This window comes from Excalfactoria chinensis, chromosome 11 (assembly GCF_039878825.1).
Source record: "Excalfactoria chinensis isolate bCotChi1 chromosome 11, bCotChi1.hap2, whole genome shotgun sequence".
Taxonomy (NCBI): Eukaryota; Metazoa; Chordata; class Aves; order Galliformes; family Phasianidae; genus Excalfactoria; species Excalfactoria chinensis.
In genome coordinates this window covers 1,222,347-1,244,773 of record NC_092835.1, presented here as the reverse complement: position 1 = coordinate 1,244,773, position 22,427 = coordinate 1,222,347, and the positions used below count along the sequence as shown (strand labels likewise).

Sequence of the window (22,427 nt, the reverse complement as noted above, 5' to 3'; positions counted from 1 at the left end):
ACCTTTGTTTAAAACTATGTAATAGTTGCACCATCAGGAGAAGGAGGAGAAACACACCTGGAGAGAAATGCTCCTTCCTGAGCCAGCACAGCACAGAGCAGTGGGGTCACTGTGGGCACAGAAGTGGTGGCCCCGTGGAGTTATGGGGCAGGAGGCAGATCCACTGATGGAAGGGGGGCAAAGTCGGAACAGCAAAAATAGGGAGTGATGCCAATTAATACTGTTTATCACTTTGGAGGCTAGAAGGATGGCTGCGGTACCTTATCAAACAGCCCAACAGGGCCAGAACTTCCCCGAGTTCATTCTGCTTCCACGCTGCACCGATGCAAACCAACTGCAGCAGATAAAAAGCCAAGGCAGTGCCTAACAAAGCCCATCACTGTGGGGCTGCAGGGCCTGCTGCGGCCACACGCTCACTGCTCTCACAGCAGTGCTCTTCCTGCAGCCGCTGCTGGATGGCTCTGCAGGCACAGCTGCCCCTGCTCCTCACTCAGCCACAGCGCTCAGTGCTTCCAGCCCTGAGCACGAGGAAGCTGACAGAATCCCACTCCTCCAAGCACAGCAGCGCAGCGCTGAGTGCTCGAGCACCCTGAGCAAAGCAGTGCCTGGGGACAGCAGTGCTGTGACAGCCCCGGGCTGGGACCTGCAGCCCGAAGCAGTGGGAGCACAGCACAACAACGCATCCTGCTGCTCCAAACAAGCCATGGGGGGATGCGTGCTGGGAATGCACAGCATTGGGAACAGAGAGCTGGGAACACACGGCATTGGGAACGCTCTGTGTTGGGAATGAATGCATGGCGCTGTGAATGCACGGTGTTAGGAACGCACCCCATTGGGAACAGCGCTGTAATGCACCACGCTGTGAATGTGCCGCGCCGGGAGCAGGAGGCGCTGGGAACGCACAGCATGGCACACGTGGCAGCACACCCACACGGTGCCCAGGCCTGCAGCCGGGCACAGCCATGAATCACCGCGCCCGGCACCGCCTGCACCCGCAGCAGCGCAGCCCCCAGGCCCAGCTCCCCAAGCACACAGGCAGGACGGGGCTCAGCCCACGAGGCCGGGCAGGGGGAGCAGCACTCCCCAGCAGACTGCGGTTCCATCCGCAGGGCTCTGTGCTGGGATCTGCAGGACAGCAGCACTCTGCCATTCCCCCTTTGTTCTCCTGCTGCTGCCTCCTGTTTACCTCCGACCTGCCGTCACTGTCTGCCTCGCAGCTCCTCCTTCCTTGGCAAGCCTCTGAGATGCGCATTATACAAGATACACAAAAATAAATTGTTTTTAATCCTCCAGACTCTAGTACTTCCAAACAAGGATCTTAAAGAGCTTTACAAACAATGGATTAAGCCGTAAGGCTCCCCGCGAGGCAGGGAAGTGCTGCTTTCAGGGAGGTGAGAGAGGCCGCAGGGTGACAGCCGCCACCGCAGCGCTGACCTGCACTGAGCGCAGCGCCCAGCCTGCCTGCTGCCAGCACACCTCCAGCCAGCAGCGCTTTGCTGTCCTGCTCTGAGCTGCCCCCAGCCGTGGTCCCGCAGCGCAAGGCCCCCCTGCCTCCCACAGACACCAGCCATGCGCTCGGTGGCCTCAGCTTGCAGCCTACATGAGCGCAACGTCATTCCCAGCCTGCAAAGCCTCTTCCCAGCTGCGCTTTGCATCCTCCTGTAAACAAGCTTTGCATGCCGAGCTCCGCATCCCTCCCTCAGCTGTAGATGTTTGTGCAGGGGTGGGAGCAGGGAAGCTGCCTGCAATAGCCCCGAGCGCTGCTGCCTGCGCCCGGCTCCTGCCTGCCCTGCAAGTCGTGATGACAGCTTCTATTTTGGTGGTGTTTTCATCATATAGATGGAGCAAACAGGCTGCGCTCCAACCCAGCGCCGCTGCTGACCTGAACGCGTTTTCTGTTCGTTTTAAACCAGCAGAGCCATTTGTTGCTGGTGAAAGCCCAACGCCGTGACGCTGCCTGCTTCCCAGCTCCCTGGTTGTTCAATCTCAAAGCAGACATTTCTGCAAAAGGACTTATCTACAGAACAGCCCCGCTGCTGCGTGCAGCACGGCCAGGCTCAGCCCTGCAGGCAGCCGGGCGCCCACCAGCCGGCACCTCAGGGTGCCCCCAAGGGCCGCACACCCCCCAGATCCCCTGCAGGTGCCCCACGCCAGCCCTGCAGCACCAGCCACAGCTGGCAGCAGAGCTCCTGGAGCTGCAGAGCGCACGGCCCAGCTGCAGCACAGGAATGCGATGGAGGCGGTTCCCAGCAGCGCTTTGCACAGCGCGTCTCCAACGCCACGTGCTCCTACGTGCTCCATCTCAATGGGGGCAACTGCGAGACCAAAGCGGAGTCGGCCTGCCAGGTGCACGGCGGGGGCCCCGCAGGGATACCGTGCCCACGCTGCAGCTCAGCCCCTCAGCCTGACTCCTTCCCCATCAGGGTGCTGAGCTGGGAGGAGGAAATACCCGGCACAGGTGCTGCTGGGCTCAACCATTTGCTTTCTTCTTTCACCTTTTTTTACCGAGCAGAGCACACTCCATGAACCTGTCTGTGTGCCGCTCATACAGACGCTCCACGTGCACCAAGACCTGCTGAAATCATTCCAGCAGCATTCCCCCACCCTCCCCCAGGAAGCAGATCTATGTATCCGTGCCCAGCTGAATCACGACATGGAACAGCACAGCTCCATCCCTGTGTGCTCCTCAGGGCTGCGCCTATGGGCACACGGCTCCCCGAGCCCACAGCAGAGCTGCTCCCTGTGAACACACAACTGCGTGCACGCTGTGCACTGCCGTCAGCACCACTCTCTGCACCGTGTTTCATCCCTTACCCTTCTCCCACAGCCCTGCATTACTGGAAGGATGGCCCCACACCACTTTGTCACCACGGCCATGCTGCACAAAGAATGCCGTGTCGCAGTTTGTTTTGTCTGGGAGCCAAAGCATTCCTGCTAGCGGGCTGAAGGCAGTGCCTGTGCATGGCTCACGGCTGCAGCTCAGCTCAGCTCACCATGCAGGGCCGGCCTCCTCCGCAGGAAAACCAGGCCGAGCCGGCTGGGAGGCATGTTTGGAATCTGGAGATTAATTCCACGTAAACTCACGCGTTCAGACGCCTTTTGTGGGGCCGCAACGAGAGCGTCTGATCCCACAGAAGTAGGGCAGCGCAGTGTGGGACGGGGCCTCGCCAGCACCACCTCCATCTTACAGCTCCTCAGTGCACGGATGGGGGGCTGGGGGGGAGCTGGGGGGAGCGCATCTGGGAACAAAGAGCAGCAGAGCCCAGAGCTGCGGGTCAGGAGGTCGGGGCCGGGCTGTGCTCGGGACGCGGTGCTTTTGTTCAGCAGGAATGGCTGCGAGAGACAAAGCAGCGGGGCTGGGGGGCCACAGAGGGCAGGGGGCTGGATGGGGGCTGGATGGGGAGGTGTGGGGGGGGCTGGATGGGGTGGGGGCTGGTGGTCCCTCTGAGAGCTGCCCGCTGCCGCCTCTGCTGCAGCAGGGGATGAATTATTCAGGGTGAAACCATTTTGAACCATGCCGGGATGCTCAGCAACACTAAGATGGGTGATGAGCAGGGACCAGGGATACACCTCAACCCACAGCCATGCTGCTCAGCGTGGGGCAGCACGGGAGGGACAGCCCAGCACACACAGCCCCATAGGTTCCCATGGGATGCTACAGCAGGGCTGCCTAAGCCAGCATTCAGGGCAATGATGTGCAACCTGTACCATGCTCCTGGTGGCACAGCACAGCATGGCACAGCACAGCATGGCACAGCACGGCATGCAGATATATGCATGTCAAAAAGGAAAACATCAACTAAAAGGTAGCTGAGAGAAAAGGGGCATTGTGTTGTTTTGTTTTGAACCAAGGAGACCAAATAATTAAATGGCCTGGAAACTATTCTGCATTAAGAGTCGCTACAGCACTAAAATCCCAGCACTGACAGCTGCGGGTGAAGCCCTTTAAGTTACCATGGCAGTCAATGCAGCGATTCGCCCACTCGTTCCTCAGTAATGCGGGATTCGTTTTTTAATGCAATTCAACTACAAACAGCAAATGCTGCGGAAAAGAGAAGTGCTTCCCCACGCCCATCCCTGCCCCCAGCGCAGGAGGGATCTCCCAGAGCAGCCCCAGCTCCCACCCACCGTCCCCCCAACAGCACCAGGCTGCCAGGCCCAGGGCTGCCCCTTCCCTCCCTTTAGCACAGGCAGAGCCCTGCAAAGGCAGACCCAGCAGCACCCCAGGGACAAGTCGGAGCAAGATGGGGCCCAGACAAAGGCGGCCAACGCGGGCGTTGCGCTGCACCGCACTGACGTGCCCCGTGTTATTTTCGCAATCCAGAAACAGCTCTGGGCCAAGCTGAGGCTTTGCTGCCCACGGTGCTCCCCAGCCCTCCCTACCTGAATGCTGGGGCAGCCCGTGCCCACATCACCATGCAGACATCCCATCCCAGTGCCACTCTCACACCGTGGCACCGGGCAGCCCCAGCAGCACGCGCTGCTGCTCCCATGGAAGCACTGCTCCCAGCCCTTATCCCAGGGTGTTATTTGCTACAATAAACGCTCGCAGCAAAAGCTGCTGGACTTTGCTAACAAAGGCTGGGAGAATGGCTCTCATGGGCCAGAGAGGCTGCGTGGTGGGCACAGCACGGCCCAATGGAGCTCCATGCAACCACAGCTCTGCTTGGCAGCCTTAAGGATTCCAAAGCAGGGTTATTTACTGATAGGTTCCCTAGTCTCCTCCTGAAATACAACTGTTTCACCTCCACCACAGCACCTGCTGCTTATTTCTACTCGGAAGCAATGAGAAAAAGCTGACGACACATTAAATACGTGCATGGGAGCACAGACACGGAGCATCCTGAGCTGGAGGAGAAATGCTGGAGTGCCACAGCTCCAAGCATCACAGCCACAGTGTGCTACCATGCACCGGGCACACTCACCCACCCGCTGCCATGGAAACGCCCCAAACCATTTTCCTTATAAACATACAAAGAAGGCATTTCAATAAGCAGGTTCAGAGATTAGAGGCCATCCTCCCCACCTGCAGCACGCAAACGTGCACTGTGTACGTGTGCTAAAAGATGCTCCTCGTGCAGCACTGATTGCACCAACCTGCTGCCACCTGTGCTGGACTCCTCAAAGCAAAGGGCACACTTGGTGCTGAGCAACTGGGAAGCAGCCCTGGAAACAAGAGCCTCCCGAGAGCTGAGCACCCACAGGTAGGACACGGCCTGATCTACCCATAGCACACAGCCTGCGGATCTGCCCACAGCAAAGGGATGCCAGCAGGGCTTTTATTTCTTGTCTGTTTTGGGCAGGGGAGGAGAGATGCGGCTGCCCAGCAGAACGCACAGCGCGGAGCCTACAGACAGGCTGACAGCAGCACCAAAGCGCAGCTCACAGAACCTTCATCTTCAGAGAGTAATTACAGCTTCACCACCGAAATGAGCACATCCCAGCTCTCTGTGCACATCCCAGCTCTCTGTGCACATCCCAGCTCTCTGTGCACATCCCAGCTCTCTGTGCACATCCCAGCTCTCTGTGCACATCCCAGCTCTCTGCACATCCCAGCTCTCTCTGTGCACATCCCAGCTCTCTGTGCACATCCCAGCTCTCTCTGTGAACATCCCAGCTCTCTGTGCACATCCCAGCTCTCTCTGTGCACATCCCAGCTCTCTCTGTGCACATCCCAGCTCTCTGTGCACATCCCAGCTCTCCTTCCCTCGGAGGCGAATGCCTGGAATACCTGCTGACAGGCTCAGCCCGGCTGCCCTGCCTACTCCTCTCCATTTTCTCAGGCTTCCTCCCTGGCTTCCTTCCAGCATTCCCATCTCTCGCAGAGGATCCTGTTTTGCTCAGCCCGGCCGCCTTGTCTCCTCCTCTTCCTTCTCATCGCCACCCACTCGTATTTTTTCCCCTCTTTCCCAATGTTGTGTTTGCACATCCCTTCACCGCAGCACCTCCTCCTTGCCGTGCAGCCGGCTGAGCCCAGCCCTGGGCAGTGCAGCTCCAGGAGCTCAGCCTGCCCCCCCCAGCCCTGAGCACATCCTTCACCCAACAGCAGCTAGGAAGGGTGAGGCTCCTCATCTCGTGGGGGTTCAACAGCTGCACAGACCCTTGGGACCCCAACGTTGGCCAACACAGCCCCAAGCAGAGCGGATCCGCTTGCCTGGAGCACAGTGATGCAAGAACCAGGAACAAGACTCACAATATCACCATTTCCACAAAGAAAGATTGCTAATTAACGATGCTATAACCGCCCCCAGTGCGCACGTTTGCGCCACACAACATTAAGCTCCTTATTTTATGAGCTTGACACAGCCTATGGGAACACCTGCATGGCTGCACAGGTACAGGGCTGAGCTTTGCTTTGCACATCGCCTCACCCAGCACCCACTAATGCATTGATTTACAGCCATGGGGGCACTGCCAGGAGCGGGCTGAAGTCATGTCATAGGATCACAGAATGGCCTGGGTTGGAAAGGACCTCAAAGGTCACTGAGTTCCAACCCCCTGCTGTGTGCAGGGTCACCAACCAGCAGCCCAGGCTGCCCAGAGCCACATCCAGCCTGGCCTTGAATGCCTGCAGGGATGGGGCATCCACAGCCTCCTTGGGCAACCTGTTCAGTGCGTCACCACCCTCTGGGGGAAAAACTTCCTCCTCAGATCCAACCTAAACCTGCCCTGTCTCAGTTTCAAACCATTCCCCCTTGTCCTGTTGCTACCCACCCTTACAAACAGCCATTCCCCCTCCTGTTTACACACTCCCTTCAAGCACTGGAAGGCCACCATGAGGTCTCCCCAAGCCTTCTCTTCCCCAAGCTAAACAAGGCCCATTCCCCATCCCCACAGCTCCCAGCCCCATTTCACACGGGAAGCTCTGGGTTCCCCTCCAGCCAGGCGCACACAAGGGGACATTGTGTGTCTGAATGCGGAGCAGCGTGCTGACGCCTGGGCTGCAAAGCACATGGGACAGGTGCACAGAAGCTTACCAAATTGGCGCGCACGGCTCGCACACAACTTCATTTCTGGGTGAGAACGCACAGCAAATTGCCTTCGCCAGAGTGGACGCAGTGTGCGCACGGGGAGGGGGAGCAATCCCATTAGCCCCAACGCAGACACGTCTCACGCTTGCCAGCGGGCTCACAATGCAAACGCTCACACTTTCTGTCCCTGTGTCCCTGTGGGCTCAGCCCCGAGGCGACTCGTTGCAGCCCAGCTGCCAGCCGGCCCGACCCAACCTGCACCTCCAACCTGCACCTCCACGCACTGCTTTGTTTTGAAGTCAGCACCGAGTGAATCACCCGGCATGCAGCCTCATGTCCCAGCCGGTGTTTGGGGACTGCACGGTGGGGTAAAGCTGCTTCCAACAAACCTAAGTTACCGCCTCACAGCACAGTGCTGCACCCAGCAGCCCAGCTCTGACTCCAAAGTGACCTGCAATGAGCTCCAGTGCAGCCCATGGATGCAGCAGCCCCAGCCCCCTGCCTGCCAAATGCCCCCCATCCCATTTCAGCGTGCCCAGGGGGGCTGTGCTGGCACAGGGAGTGCTCAGGTCTGTGCTGCAGCAGGAAGAAAACAGATGGGGAACAGCTTTTCAGGGGTTAGAGCAGAATGGAGATGGGGAGGCTCTGGGGAGAGCTGAGAATGGCCTGTGAGTCCCCAAAGGAGGAAGGGAACTGACTCATCAGCAGGATCTGCTGGGATGGGACACGGAGATTCAGACTGGATGTAAGGGAAAGTCTTTTGCAATACGAGCAGTGAGGCACTGGCACAGGCTGAGCCCTGCAGACCGGGGTCGGGCTGGTGGGCCTTGAGCTCCTGATAGCACTGCCATGTCCCAGAGATCCCTTCCAACCCAGTGCTTCCACCAACCCAGCAGTGGCTGCTGACATGGGAGCACGCAGAGCTTCTCTCCCACACCAACCTGTGCCTTTTCCTGCTATTACACCTCAACAACAGAGAAGCAACCAGGAACTCCATCCTGCTCTCAAATCTGAACATTCATGGGCAAAGTCCTGAGCAGCTTTGAGGCTGGGTTTGCTAAGGGCATCTTTTGGCTAAAACACAAACTTTTATGCGCAGGTTAGCTAGGCCTGCACCTTGAACACCACACTTAGAGGCATTTAAACCAACAAGCTGTGGAGCAATGCCCTGCCGGGGGTGGGACTGGGAACTGGTCGGGCTGGCTGCTATATAAAGCAGCAGGGACACTGCATGCAGCTTTTCCATTAAAATTAAGTCAACCGAGTTGTGCCGGAGCTTAGGAAAAACACTGACAGGCATCAGCCCCAGTGAGCACCGCTTGTTGGGGCAGCTGGGCACCATCCCAGCATGGGACACAGCACGGCAGGGGGGCACGGTGTGTGCTCAAAGCCCAGCCCCAGCATGGCAGCATGGGGCCTGCTGGCAGCAGGAGAGCCTGCTTATCTCCTTAGGAACTGGAAATAAAGTTAAACTTCAACGTTCCGGAGACTTGCTGCGCTCACTGCATTTATCCCCACGTAACAGCACAGGCAGCACTGCACAGAGGTACCACTGAAGGCATCGGCTGTGCCCGAATGACCCTCCTAAGCACGGGATGCTTCATAAGAGGGGAAGAAGAAAACCTCATGGAATCCTAAAGGCCAAAAGAAGACCACCAAGGCCACCTAACCCAACCACCAGTCAGACTGGGGCTGCTCTTGGGTTCCAGGCACACCAACCAACTGCCCTTCCGAGCAGTGAAGCCCCCAAAGGAAAGCAGCCACATCTCCAGCTGACGCCACCAACACGGCTCTCACCTTCCCAGCTGCAACTCTGAAGACAACCACGACCCTTCCTTCCCCTTCCTTCCGAGGGCAGCCCTGCATGGGTTGCTACGGAGAACTCACCCATGGCAACAAAGCACCGCCAGCCATTGCCCTCCATGGGAACACACTTAGCAGCAAGGAAACCAGCAGCTACAGACAGCACCACGGCCATCACACCACACCTCCCCCAGCCTGCGAGCAGGGATGCACAGAACGCATGTGTCCATGCAGCCCGGACCTGCCATGCATCGCACAGCAATGGGGAACACCAAGCACTGAGCACAGCTCCTGGTTCCCCCACTGCACCCGGGACTAAGGCGCTGTGCCACACGTGGAGCCCACCGCCCGGCCACAGCCCCACGCTCACACCGGGCTGCTTTGCACGCAAACAGCTGACATTTGGAAACGTTTAAATAGCAAAATTTACTCCTCTGTAAAAGCCGAAAATAATCCATCCCTGGCGCATGACGTGGCGCTGGCATTTGTGCAGCCTGAATCAACGCCGAGCGACGGAGCAGCCCCTGCAGCCCCAGAGGATGCGCCTGGGGGAGGAGAGGCAGCACCGAGAGCAAAGCCCGTCCTTGTTTCCCATCACAGAAGTCTTTCAGAGAAAGATGAACTCCCAGCTTAAACCTCCCATTGATTTGTAAAGGAATCCTGCTCGAGGTGCCTCCAGTTAAAATTGTTTAACTTGTTTTACAGCCTCTCCAAACTCTTTTTATGGCCTTGGAGCCTGTCCACACTTGGGGAAAAAGCGCAGTGTTTTGCCTTTGGTTTGCCTGCTATTTCAGCACGCTGCTCTCGGGCTCCCTGTGAGATGAGTGCACTCCCTGGGCCCGACATTTCTACAGCTGCTGCCTGCAGCTCTGGTGGCTAGGGACCCATTTCTGCTCCTGCTGATGGCACCGGGGATGGGCACAGGGAAGGCCCCGGGAGGTGACAGTGCGTGAGGCCAAGGGGAGCACAGCCATACACTGCACCGGGGCTGCTTCAGTTGGGTACTGGAAACATTTCTTCTTGGAAAGAGCAGAGATGAAGCAGCACAGGCTGTGCGGGGAGCGGTGGGGTCACCAACACTGGGGGTGTCCCAGGACTATGGAGGTGTGGCAATGAGGGATGTGGTTATAGGCATGGTGAGGATCATGGAGGGCACAGCCCTGTATCAGGAACATGGAACACGTGGGCAAAACATGGCACAGCCCAACCATGGGCAGGTCTCCCAGTGAGGCTTAAATCAAAGAGCATCCACTGGAAGACAGGCATGGGAAAGGAGCACACCATCACCATTGAGAAGCTCCAAGCAGCCTCCATCCACTCTTCAATTCCTCTTATTTTCCCCATAGGAAACCCCCAGGGGCGTGGATGTTCTCATACCACCAAGGAGGAAGCTGAAATCCAGCCCGGGGATTTATTACGCTTCTTTAAGAGGCATTTTTAAGAGGGAAATGTGAAGAGCAGATCCACAGCACAAGGAATGCAGAGGACACAAACCAGGCAGCAAGAGGCTGCGTTGAGCACAGCCCCAGGGCTGCACGCAGCTCCCAGCAGCTGCTGATGGGTCTGAGCACTGCACTCTGCTTCCCACCATGGCCAGGCGGATGTGGGGCCAGGCTGCAAGCTTAGGGCCCCTCATACAGCCCGGTCACTGCAGGCTGAGTGCAAGGAGCACTGGGCCACAGCCTTGGGCAGCTGCTGCCGGCCTTCCTGGAGCTACTTGCTGCCTGGGGGTGTCAGCATGCGGCCCCGAGACCCCAGGGATGCAGCGTGCAGCACTGAGTGCAGTAAGTCAGCTTTGTTTTATTTTTAACAGCTACATATCACTTCCTTGGAGAACTGTAAAAGCTGAAGTGCTCTCTGTGCGACACCCTGAGAGCAAGAAATCATAACGCATAGCAAAGATCCTGAATAACTTGTCACTCTCGTGCCCTATAAAAGAATGGATGGGAGAAAGACGGGAAAACTCCAGGAAAATAAGAAGTGGAGCAGCAGCAGCTCCCAGCCAGAAAGCTCCAAGGGTTACCCCAGTGGAGCACAGCCACGCTTTGGAGTCACAGCGTTCTCCGGTGCAGTTGTGCCCCAAAGCAGCAGGACGTGATGCAAGCACTGAGGGCTGCAGGAGCACAGCTGCAAGCTGTGAGCTCCGTCCTGCAATGCCTGGCTGCTGAGCTCTGCCTCTCAACCCAAATACAGCATGAATGGGACTCACCCTGACCTACATTTCTCCCATCGCCGCAGCCTTGAGCGCGGGAAACCGAGATGCAGAGTGAGAGGGTTTATAAGGTGCCAAACCAGAACCAAAACTGAGTGGACAAAGTGATGAAGAATGGAAGATGCTTTCTAATATACAGACCAGTCTGGAGCACAGCTAATGCTGATACAGCGTTTCTACAACAAAACCCAGATTCTTCTATGGGAAGAAAGCATTGAATGAATGAATTCCATGAAAAGATGCCCCCCCCCATCCCATTCCATGGAGACCAGAGGGGCACGGTAGGACTGCAGGCAGGGCACAGCACACCTGGCACCACCACAGCTGCAGAAGGGACTGAGCACGATGCACCAACCATCAGCACAGGGACAAGAAGGAAACCGTTACCCCGAGAGCCACGTCTGAAAGAATCTGCACATGCACTGCAAAACCCAAAGCAGATTAAGTGCTTAGAAGTAAGGTAGCCTATTTTCCTCCTTCCTCTCATCAACACAACAGAAAACGCTCCTTTAAAATGACTGCTCTCAGTTTTAGCACTGACGATAGCTAGGTCAGAAGCCAGCCTTGGAAAGTTTTACTCAGCAGCAGCTTTAGAAACCATAAATTATCTTTAGCCCAAGTTTACAAGCTCCCCTGCTCGACAAAGCAGGGCTGCCAGTGCTGTTCCTTAAGGCTCCTCTCAAAGCAGGGCAGCTGCTGCACCCTGGTGATGCAAGGCATGCTGTGCTGGGGGATGTAAGGCAGGGCACACTGTGCTGGGGATGCACTGCAGGGCTGCAGGGCAGCAGTGCTGTGCTGTGGAGCAGGGACAGCTCCAGGCACTGCTCCCAGCACCATGTGAGCACCATGCACAGCCAGCAGAGCACGGTCACCTTCTCCACATAAGCTGCACCTTGGAATGCTTCTACCAACCTAAAACCGAAGAAATAGAAGTAATAAATAGCATTTTATTAGCTGAAGGGCTTCTTCCCCCTCCCTCGGGTCTGTAGCACAGACTTGGCAGGAAACTTCAGCTCCCAAGAACGTACCCTCCAGAAGTGGAGCACACAGACAGCCCCAGGCTCACCCCACGCTGCACCCCATGCCCACACAGCAGGCAAACAGCTCAGTAGGAAGGCGAGCAGCATCATCAGTGCTGCGGTGTGAAAGGCTGAAGTCTGGGGGTCCCCCTTCCACCCCCCATTTCTGCTCAGCAGGAAGCAGGATGCTGCAGCCCTCCACAGCACAGCAGCAGGTTCCCAGCTCAGTGAGGGCTTCTGAGCACAGCCGTGCCAGGGACAGTGCCAGCCAAGGCAGGTGTTCCTCCAGGAGCTGTCAGCCCTCACGTGAAGCCCACACACATCACCTGCCCTGCACAGCCCCGCTGAGCTGCCATGTGTCTGTCCCAATGCCACGTGGCATTGCACTGACCTTACAGGAGGCCCCATCCAACCTGTGAGCTCTGACACATCTCCCTCATGCAGGACCTCAACCCTCACCAAGGAGGATCTCAAAGCTTTGTTTATCAAAGGAAAATGCCCCAGATAAAAACACAGAACACTCTTCTTGCCCGTTGTGAGAACCCCCCGGCCCTCAGGCTGTGCACCACATCCTCTTGTGTGCCTTCCTTCAGTGCTGCCCCAAAGAGGGCTTTGCCTTGGGATCCATCCACACATTCAAGCCACAGATGACACCGAACGGAGTCATCCTTTAAAACAGCTGTCAAACACAACCCTTCCCCTGCTCCGATTCCCACTGGCTTGCCCCACAGTGCTGGGATGAAGTCATAAATTACACACCCTGCCATTCAATTTCCTCTGATTGTTTGGTAGAGCCTCTCCACTAATAACCAGTGATCAGCCACCTCCTCGTGGCTTAAGTGGTTTCCAATCATGAAAGATTTATCTGCTGCGACTTCCAGTCAATCACAGAGACACCCAAATGGCTGCCAGGCACTCAGCTCCGACCGCAGGGCGAGCAGAGCGGCTCCGGGGATGAGGGAAGCAGATCATTGCTGACTGCAGGCACCCAAAATCAAAGAGGAGTTGCAATGGCTGCACGTAAAAACTACCCGCATCTCTGCTCAGAATGAGCTCAGAAGCTCAGCATGCTGAAGCATGGAGCACCATGCATGCAGGGAACAAATGGGCCGGCCGAGTGCTTGGGGACAGCAGCACAAAGGATGCTCCCACTGCACAAGGGATGCTCCCACTGCATGGCTCAGAGCCCTCCAGGTGAGCGGGTGGCACCAGCACCAGACCTGCTAGGAGATGCCAGCACAGCCAGAGCCCCGGCAGGCCCATAGCAACAACTGGAAGAGTCAGCGCCATTTATTTTGCCACGTTCTGAAAGTGAAATAAGAAAACATTCAAACACTACAGCTTATTTAGATAATACACACCGGAAGACATCTTTTACTGCTGGCAGCTTGAAAGAAAAGAACATAATTACAATTCCAAGCATGAAATGAGCTCTCTTCCACACATGCCTGAACCAAGCCTAACTGTTCCACCAGCTGTAGTGAATCAAAGCAGGCGGAATTCAACAGGAAGGACCCAGCAGCAGCACTGGATGCCTTTAAGGCAGCGATCGCACAGCACCTGGGCCCAGCGCTGCAGCTGACGTGGGCAGTCTGACCTCCCTGCACACTTGGATCTGCATCTCCAGACTGGCAGAGAAACAGCTCCGCTGCTTCCACAACCTGCCCCTCCTGCTGCTGTGCCCCCGCTACCAAAACAAGTGCCCACTTCCCCCCGCTGGCAGCCTCACACTCCCGTGCCGTTTCACATCTGCTTTCCTCCCAGGGTGCAGAGCCCCAGAGCATGCAGAGCGCAGCCCCCACTAAGCTGCTCCTCAGCAGCCCTGCTGTGGGACCCCAGCAGACACAGGGACACCATCAGCACCCTGACATCACCTGCACAGCTTCTGCCAATCTGCATTAAGAACAAAAAGCACTGCAAACCGAGTTAGCGTTGCCAGGCTTGATGCAACTCTCAGTATGCTTCCATGTTTGCACAGAGGTTCCTATGCGAGCCAATTCCTTTCACCCAGAGCACAGTGCTGCCCAGCCCACCACGCAGGTCTGGCACAGAGCATTGGGGCAGAGGGGTGAGCAGGACTCGAGTGGGAGAGGACAGCAACCCCAGCTCCGGATGGGGAGCCCAGCCACAGGGTTCCCAAGTTTATCTCCTGTCTCCCATACAGTCACAGCAATCATGCTGTCAGCACGAGGGCTGTAACGCTGCTGTTAGAGAAGTGATCATAACATGCCCAGAAGGAAGATCAAAGATGACTCTCACGGCCGAAAGAAGCGAACATTTCCCTTTTCAGGCTGGGTGCACGCACATCAGCACGCCTGTTTCAGGAACCAAAGCAGAAGTGCCAGCACACCGCAGCACTGCACAGGGCAGGCAGCGAGCACAGCACGTCCCACAGCCACGTGCTGCCTGCTGGGCTCCTGCCCAGGGTCCCAAACAGCCCAGGCCGGGCCCGGCACCCCCAGACGAGCTGATCTCAGCCTGGTTGTGGGCTCCAGTTGCAGCCCTCCCCTCGGCATGTGGGGCAGCTGCTGGCAGACAGCTCGGGTTCACCTTCCCAGCACCTCCCCTGAATTCGGATGCAGCGCACACATGTCAGAGCGCAACCCCTGCAGTGTGAGCGCACCCAGTTCCCCACGGTCAGAAATAGGAAGGACTACAATGAACTAAAAATAAGGAAAAGCAACACAAACAAGGCTCAGGAACATTCTATACTAAACGTTAGCGTACGTTCACACAGATAGATGGACACGTACGTATATGTGACTGGGCTCCCTCTGCTTTAAATCATCTCTGCTGCACATGGATCTTTCCTCCCCCATTTTTCAACCCCGAAAGAATTACCGTTTCTTTCCAGCCGAGGCCTGCTGCCAACACTGCAGGGCTGGAGGCCAAACCACACAGAGCTCAACAACAGCACGCTTTAACAAAGAGTAAAACTAGCGCCTTTTTTCTTGTCTTTTTCTTTTTAATTAATTATACCTTGTGAAAGTATGGCTGAGGAGGAGGGGAAAAAAAGTCAGGAGTCACCAATGAGTTCCAGAGCAACGAGGTTTGTCCGTGCTGCTCAACATCCATCCTACCACGTCTCTCCATCAGACGCATCTCCATCCCGCAGTGCCTGAGCTCCAGGCAGCCCTATAGAAGAGCAGCCCCTGCTCTGCAGCTCCATTACCTCCTGACTCGGAGCCACCCCAGTGCGTGTTTACAGACACCAGTTTCATAACCAGGCCGGCACAGGCTGGTGAAGCTCCGATTCCTGTTTGCCCAGCAGAAAGTGGGCAGACCGGCCTTTCCCAGCGATCCCCGAGACTGCAGCAAGAGAAAAAAAACCCAACTCTGCAAACTGCAAACATGCAGCCCTCTTTCAACACCTTCTAATTACAGCCTCCGTAGGATCACGGCTCCAATAAGCACCAGGCTCCCTTCCCAGCCAGCCACGCAGCGCAGCTCTGCTGTCACCAGCAGACATGCAGGATCCTCAGTAAACAAAAACACATCAGCACTGAAGAAAAGGAAGCTGCAACGAACCATAGCAGGAGAGGGAACGAATCCCCCCGAGGTGAGTGCAGACCCCACCAGTTCATCTCCCAGCGCTAAAGCCACGAGTGCTCGATGTGCTCACAAAAACCATATTCCTGCCTTGCCCAGTACACGCCGTCCTCCTCGCTCACATCCAAGAGCTGATCCAAAGGCATTTAACACAGCTACATAAAAAACAGCGCAGTGCTTTCTCCACTCCTCCGAGCTGCCCCAAGTCAAAGAGGGATACACAACCTCTTCCTGCTGGCAAAGCAAAGCTCCGCATGGGAAAGAATAAGTCGGGAGAAAACAGGTTGTACGGAGGCAAGAGGAGAACCCTACGCTTGCCATGTGATTGCAATCAGGGGACTTGTGAGCTTAGCATCGCAGAGCCCAACAGATGGGAATGGCAGGCAGTGCAGGGCTGTGACACGAGGCACACACTGCACAGCTCCCTGCAAACACGGCGCTGGGATTCCGGGCTGCTGCCACGCACGGCCCATTGCTCCAGTGATCTGCCTCCCAGATCTCATTAGTCCTCTTGCTCATCGCAGCCCAAGCTGACACGGGAGCACCTCGAAGTTCGGTGCGGTTTCACAAGTATGAAGAGTAGATGGAGCGGGGCTGGGAGGAGGGACGGCAGCACAGAGCCCATGGAAGCGCTGCTGGGCCCCGGCCCACATTCCTTCCAGAGCACGCCAGCAGCCCCCGAGCAGACGCTGTGCTGCAGCACGGCTACACGTCAGCCCTGAGTGCAGATGCCCTTGAAAACGCAGACATCTAAAAATACCGGCACACAGCTGCGTGCCTCCGCCCAGCACAGCGCCGCCAACAGCTCTGCTACCTGCGGGACACCAGCAAGGCTTCATGTGACCCCAGCAGCACGGCACAGCTCTCCTTCCCCAGCAGCGCTCGCAGCCCGGCCCTGCTCACACTGCACTGCAGGCCCACGGACCGAGCCCAGCCAGGGAGCCCAGCCTGCTGCCGGCCAACACACAGCTTCCCTTTCAGCCTGCAGTAAAAGCACCATTAACGCTGGGGGAAGCCTCAGGCCTGGCCAGCTGCTGCGCCCAGGTGCAGCTGGAGCTGCTGACAGAGGGAAAAAAAAACAACACAAAAACTCAGGATTTCTTTTTCTAATGCATTTGTTTCCATTTTTTAATGAAATCGTGTACTGCCTGCTGTCATCCAACTTGGACTCCTCCGATCTCTGGTACAGCATCGACAAGCAGCAAGGCGAAGATGTGACGGCACTCAGTGCACCAACCAGCTGCCCCAGCATCAGCCTCCTGCATGGGAAGCCTTGCAGACAAAGCCCAAGGCTGTGGGGGCAGAGCAGGGCTGCGTGTTGCTGCAGAAGAAGCTGCTTGCGGGGTGTTGTAAGGTAGGAGCCCACACAGCTCACAGAGGGGCTCCGTTTAAAGCCAACGCTTTGCTCCAACAGCCCGGATCAGGTGGTGCAAAGCACCCTCCAGCATTACTCATTCACAGAACAAGGAGATGAGCAGGAAGGAAACCCACCTCCAGCTTTCCTTATGGAAGAGGACAGCATCCATTGCTGTGGCAATTCCCTCAAACGAATGGCACACACGCCTGCCATCTCTTTGCTTTTCAGAGCTGTTAACCCAGAAAGGGGAGGCTGCCCAGGAGCACTGCTGCTTGAGAAGGGAGAGCCACGCACTGGAGCCACCAGCACCACCAGCACTCGTGGCCCTGGAGCTGAGCTCTGGGGGCTGCACACAAAGGAGCTGGAGCACAGCAGCACCGGGGGGCACAGAGCTCCAGCACAGCCCTCTGCTCCTGCACTCCCCCCACAGTGGGAAGCCATTCCCGTGCCCACCCTCAGCCCACAGCAGCCATTTGTTGTGTGGTTTCACTGAAATCATTCTGGAATTTGTGCTGGGAAGAACAAACTGCCATACAACATGCAGGGCAGCAGCGCCGTCGGGGAACTTGAGCTCCAGCACTTCTTGTTCAGCTGGTAACCAACCCACATTCAAGCCCCAGGTCTCGGCCCCATTACCCTATTCTTCTACAACCTGAGGGCCATCAGGAGCTGAACCGTGGGACAGAAGTAACAATACCATCTTCCCCCTGCTTTGAGGCACTGAGCTTTCCAGCTGCCTGTACCAGCGGTCCCTCCCCACGCTCACATCACCTGGCACAACACCACACCAGGCCATGCTCAGCCCAGGCGTCCCCCAGTGACACCACTGAGCCTCCCCACACTGCTGTCCCCACGGACACACAGAGCTCAACTAATGGATGTGAACAGCACAGCCACCAGGAAAACAATTATCTCCGCTGCTCTGCAAAAGAGCAAGAGATGAGGGAAGGAGAACCTCCTGAATCATTACTCATTCTAAACCCCCAACAGCCTGCTCTAATCAGCAGGCCTTTGGTCTGCGAGCTCCTTACGGTAGGAACAGATTGCACACCTCTTGCTGCCAAACGCATCATCTGCACTTAATCAGAGCGTGATGGATATCTTCTGCAAACAAGCGGTTTCAGCCCCGTTCCTGTGTAATCCCACTATCCCACTGCAAAGCCCATCCCCTGGAACCCACAGCATCCCTCCCAGGGCACACACCTCAGCTCCGCTCCCAGCAATGCACTGCAGGGCTATGCAGCACAGAGCCGCCCTAACAGGGCTGTAAGGGAGAAGGGAACCAACTTTTTAGAGGGGTGTGTTGGGACAGCACAACGGGAAACAGCTGCAGGCCAGAACGGGGCAGATTCGGACTGGAAATGAGAAGCTGTTTATGGGGAAGGCAGAGGCACAGGTTGCACCCTGCAGACACCAGAGTCAGTCTGGAGGGAGCTGAGCTCCTGATGGGGCTGCCATGTCTTTGCTGGGGGCAGGGAGGGAACCAGGCAGCCCTCAGAGGTCCCTTCTAACCCAAACCTGTGATTGCAAGAAACAAGGAATCCTAGAATGGCCTGGGTTGCAAAGGCCCACAGTGCTCATCCAGCTCCAACCCCCAGCTACATGAAGGGTCACCAACCAGCAGCCCAGGCTGCCCAGAGCCACATCCAGCCTGGCCTTGAATGCAGCAGGGATGGGGCATCCACAGCCTCCTTGGGCAACCTGTTCCAGTGCGTCACCACCCTCTGCATGAAAAACTTCCTCCTCAGATCCAACCTGAACCTCCCTGTCTCAGTTTCAAACCATTCCCCCTTGTCCTATCACTGCCCACCCTTGTAAGGAAGCGAGCCACCCCACCTGCAGCTCCTCCAGCCCCCCGGTGCCCCTGACACCCAGACGGACCATGCTAGGATTCCTGCTGCATGGCTCTGAAAGCTGCAGGACTCTACACTCGAAGCTCCTACAGGCAGAACACAGCTCCCTCGTGAAAACAGTTATTGAAAACCAAGCAGAGTGGAAAAAAAAATACCTCTTTTCCATTCTTTTAGGTTGTTAGTGCAATGGCTTCGGCTGGTTCAAAACAGAAGACAAGAGGAAGGAAGAGCAGTGTTATATTTGGTTGCGGGCTGCTCTCGCTGGGAGCTTCCTTCTGTGCTCTGCTGAGCACCCAGCCCAGCAGCACCCATGGAACAGCTCACACTGCTCAGAGGTTTCTGCTCAGCTCAAACCACTCCTTAAAGCCACTCCATGGTGCTCACGTGCCAGGTGAGTTCATTAGCAGCAGGAAGGTTATTGGGGGGATTCATGGCAGTACTGACACGCACAGGAGCCTCCCCTACCCGCACTGCTAAAGGGGACGCTCAGATTGAGGGCACAAAGGTGGCATCTGCCAGAAACGGCACGTGAACAACATCTGCCATTTCAGCAGTACTGATAGAAGAGAACGAAGCGTCAAAGCAGCGATTCAAGCAGACGCTTGTGCTGAGATCACACCAGGAAATGCAGCCCTTCCAATGGGGCAGGGGAAGCGTTTCCAAGCCCTTTCCCACACATTTCAGCAGTGTTTTGCACCCAGATGCTGGCGTGTCTCTGAGCCAGCAGGAAGCTGTGCTCACTGCAAAGCCCCACAGCTTACAGCAGATACGGCTTTAAATGCCCAGTTTAGACACAGTTTTAATCTCAGCACCTCGCAGCGCCTGAGGGCTCCGAAGAGCTCTGCTATGTGAGGGGACCTGACCCAGCTCCACAAGCACTACATAAAGCAGAGCTGGTCATCGGCAAGTTGAACATTTATTCATTCATGTTTTTAAACGCTTCAACCACATTCCATCCGAACAATGCCACCGTTATTGGAGCATCTGACTTCCAGAACACGACTCCATTCTGGAAACGTGTATTGAGATTGCTTTACCAGCACCGCCTCAGCCTCACAGCTGTGCCCTCCTGAGGAGCTCAGAGCAAGGCAGGGCTCCAGCTCCCACCAGCAGCACTGCTGGTGCCCTCCATCTCACACCGCCTTCCACACTATGGACTCTGCACCACAGCAGAGCCAAAGTCACCGCTGGGAGCACCGCCACCTCCGGGTGCTCTGCAGCAGCGCTGCCCTCAGGGAGGTGCTGGGAGCCCCAGCCTTGCACTCACCCACTGCAATGCACTGCTCCTTGCTGCAGGACGTGGAACACAACACAGGCAGCTTCACACTAAATGCTGTCACAAGATCCCCACACGGCTGCACGGAGCCAGCACCCCCAGCTGCCTTCTCTTGGCCTGTTTTCTTCAGCTTCCCACGGTAACAAAGCGATTACTTTTAGAGAACTGAAGGTAGCAGGGTTTTAGCAATGTGTGCATGTTGCAATAAGGAGCCATCCACCAAAATGGAGAAATCTCAGGCTTTCATAACTTCCTGCAGCAGAAAGGCCCTCCCCAACACAACACGCTGCACGTGCTCCCCAGCAGCTCCTGGCTGAGCACCGTGCCATGTGTGGCCCACATGCATCTCCAAGCTGCCCTGCTCCATGTCCCCATAAGCACCACGGCACACAGGGCAGTGCTGCCCACCCAGCTCACCCCCAGCACAAGGGCATCCAAACCCTTCAGGAGGGGATCCACAGCCCTCACAGCAGCTGCACACAGTGCTGGAAGTGGGGGGGGGAAATCACAGTGTGACATTGGAGCTACCACTCGGTGCAGCTGCATGCTCCCTGTCACAAGCCTAACACCAGGAGGCCTGAAGGAAGAGCACAGCCCACCTCAGTGCAAGGCTCCGAGCTGCACTAACAGCACAGGTACACTCACTTATTCCATGCATTGTCAAGGAAGTGGAAGTTACCGCAGTGAAAACTTATCCTGTTGTTTAAAGGAAGGCTGCCGCTCAAAATAAAAGGACTTAAATGCAGAATGAAGAATCTTTGTACCAAAGGATGAAATGCAATAGGCAGTAAACAACCCGTTCTATAATTGATGTGAGGATCCAGCTCAGTTTTTCAGGCCACTGCAGAGCACTCATTAAAGAAAGAGTTACTGCAGCTGCTGCTGAAGGCCTCACACCTGATACACTTTAATTACGAAGCTGCAGCAGGGGAGAGTTACTGATGCCCAGCCTGTTTTGTTTCACTGCACAAGGCTCCCACCACTATTAATATTCACCAAGGGACGCTGACATAACACCCGTCTCCTTCTGAATGCCTTGGCATTAGTATGGACCAGCTAAAGACGGGATCATTCCCTCAAAACCCAGGACAGAAGCCCTCTAGTAGCTTGCAAAGCCACCTGAACCAGCAGCTCTCCTTCCTGCATCCCAATGACAGCATCACCCCACATAACTCCAACCAGGGCCCCGAGCACCCAGAGCCCCAGCAGGAGCAGCCCACTCCATTGGGCTCTGGGGCAGCAGCACTGCTCACAAAATGCTTCACCAAAAGCCTCCATTTCTCACTCAATTCCACTCCAGGATAATCTATTATTTCTACACCTGCTAACACTACCAGAAAGTCGAATCCTAGCACTGAATGCAAACCACAGCCTCAGCATATCGGGAGGTTTCTCTGCCCAAAATGAAACAGGTGCCATCTGTTTCAATTACACCAATCACACGGAGACGTAAGATTGTTAAATTAGCACTTTTTCCACTGCTTTTTTTCTTTCCTTTCTTGAAAGCAAAGCAAGCAGCCCATGGGGTCCTCCAGGCAGGAGGACGTGTGTGACCAGCAGCACCGCACCGTGCTGGGAGCAACGTGAGAACGAGAAGGTCTCCAAAGAGCACTTCTCTGGATAAAACCTGTTAGCAGCTCCTTTAAGTAACTCCACGGGTGCTGCAACACTTGGCTTGGAATTATACAAAGCAAAGGAAGAATTTCCAGCAAGGACAGAAGCACTCGTTAGGTAACAAGCGGAAACGCTCGGATAGAAGTGAGGTCAATATTTACCGATTCCATAGCTGAAAGCTGTCGCTAGCAGGACATGTATTACAATCCAACAGGGCTGCGTCCCAAAATCGCTGTGTGATCTGAAAGACACAGGAATCTTTCATTAGACAGGTCATTGTGTTCAGAGTGCTGGAGTATCAGAGCGAGAGCACCAATCCCTCCCCTAACCCAGAGCGCAGCCTGCTAACAAATGGGGATGGCAGAAAAGAAAGGCAGGTGTGAGTTGCTGACCGCCACCGTGCTCCCACCACCACCTCACCCACATCCCTGCACCCATCACAAACCAGCCGCATGCTGCCCCAGGCACACACCTACAGCTGGGCCAGAAAGGCTAGGTACCAAACTTAATAAACTCAACGGAGCAGCCGGGTCCCACACGGCACTCCAGCTGTGCACAACCCAATGTTCCCACTCAGAGCAAAGCCGTACTTTCAGAAGCCTAAATCACAATCACTAATTAACCCAGCCAATGATGAGAATCACCACAATCATCCCAAGACCGGCAGCATGGCACCTGTCCCCACTCCGTGCCATGCAGCAGTGCCAATGCAGCTCCCAAACCAGCATGCAACGCAGGGCAGCTCACTGCCAGGCCTCCCTTTGCTGCCTGAA

The 22,427-nt window shown here is 56.1% G+C and overlaps 1 protein-coding gene across 2 annotated transcripts in view; it reads right to left on the bottom strand.

The window, feature by feature from the left end:
• The window catches only part of ANKRD11 (ankyrin repeat domain containing 11), a 75,916-nt gene that overhangs the window by 37,913 nt on the left and 15,576 nt on the right, over positions 1-22,427 (bottom strand). Inside the window, exon 1 of one of the 2 annotated variants that reach the window (XM_072346898.1) lies at positions 21,816-21,895. The exons of the other annotated variant lie outside the window; for it this stretch is intronic. The gene's annotated coding sequence lies outside the window, so the exon portion shown is untranslated. Of the gene's footprint in view, positions 1-21,815; positions 21,896-22,427 lie in introns of those variants that run through there. 2 annotated transcript variants of the gene reach the window in all.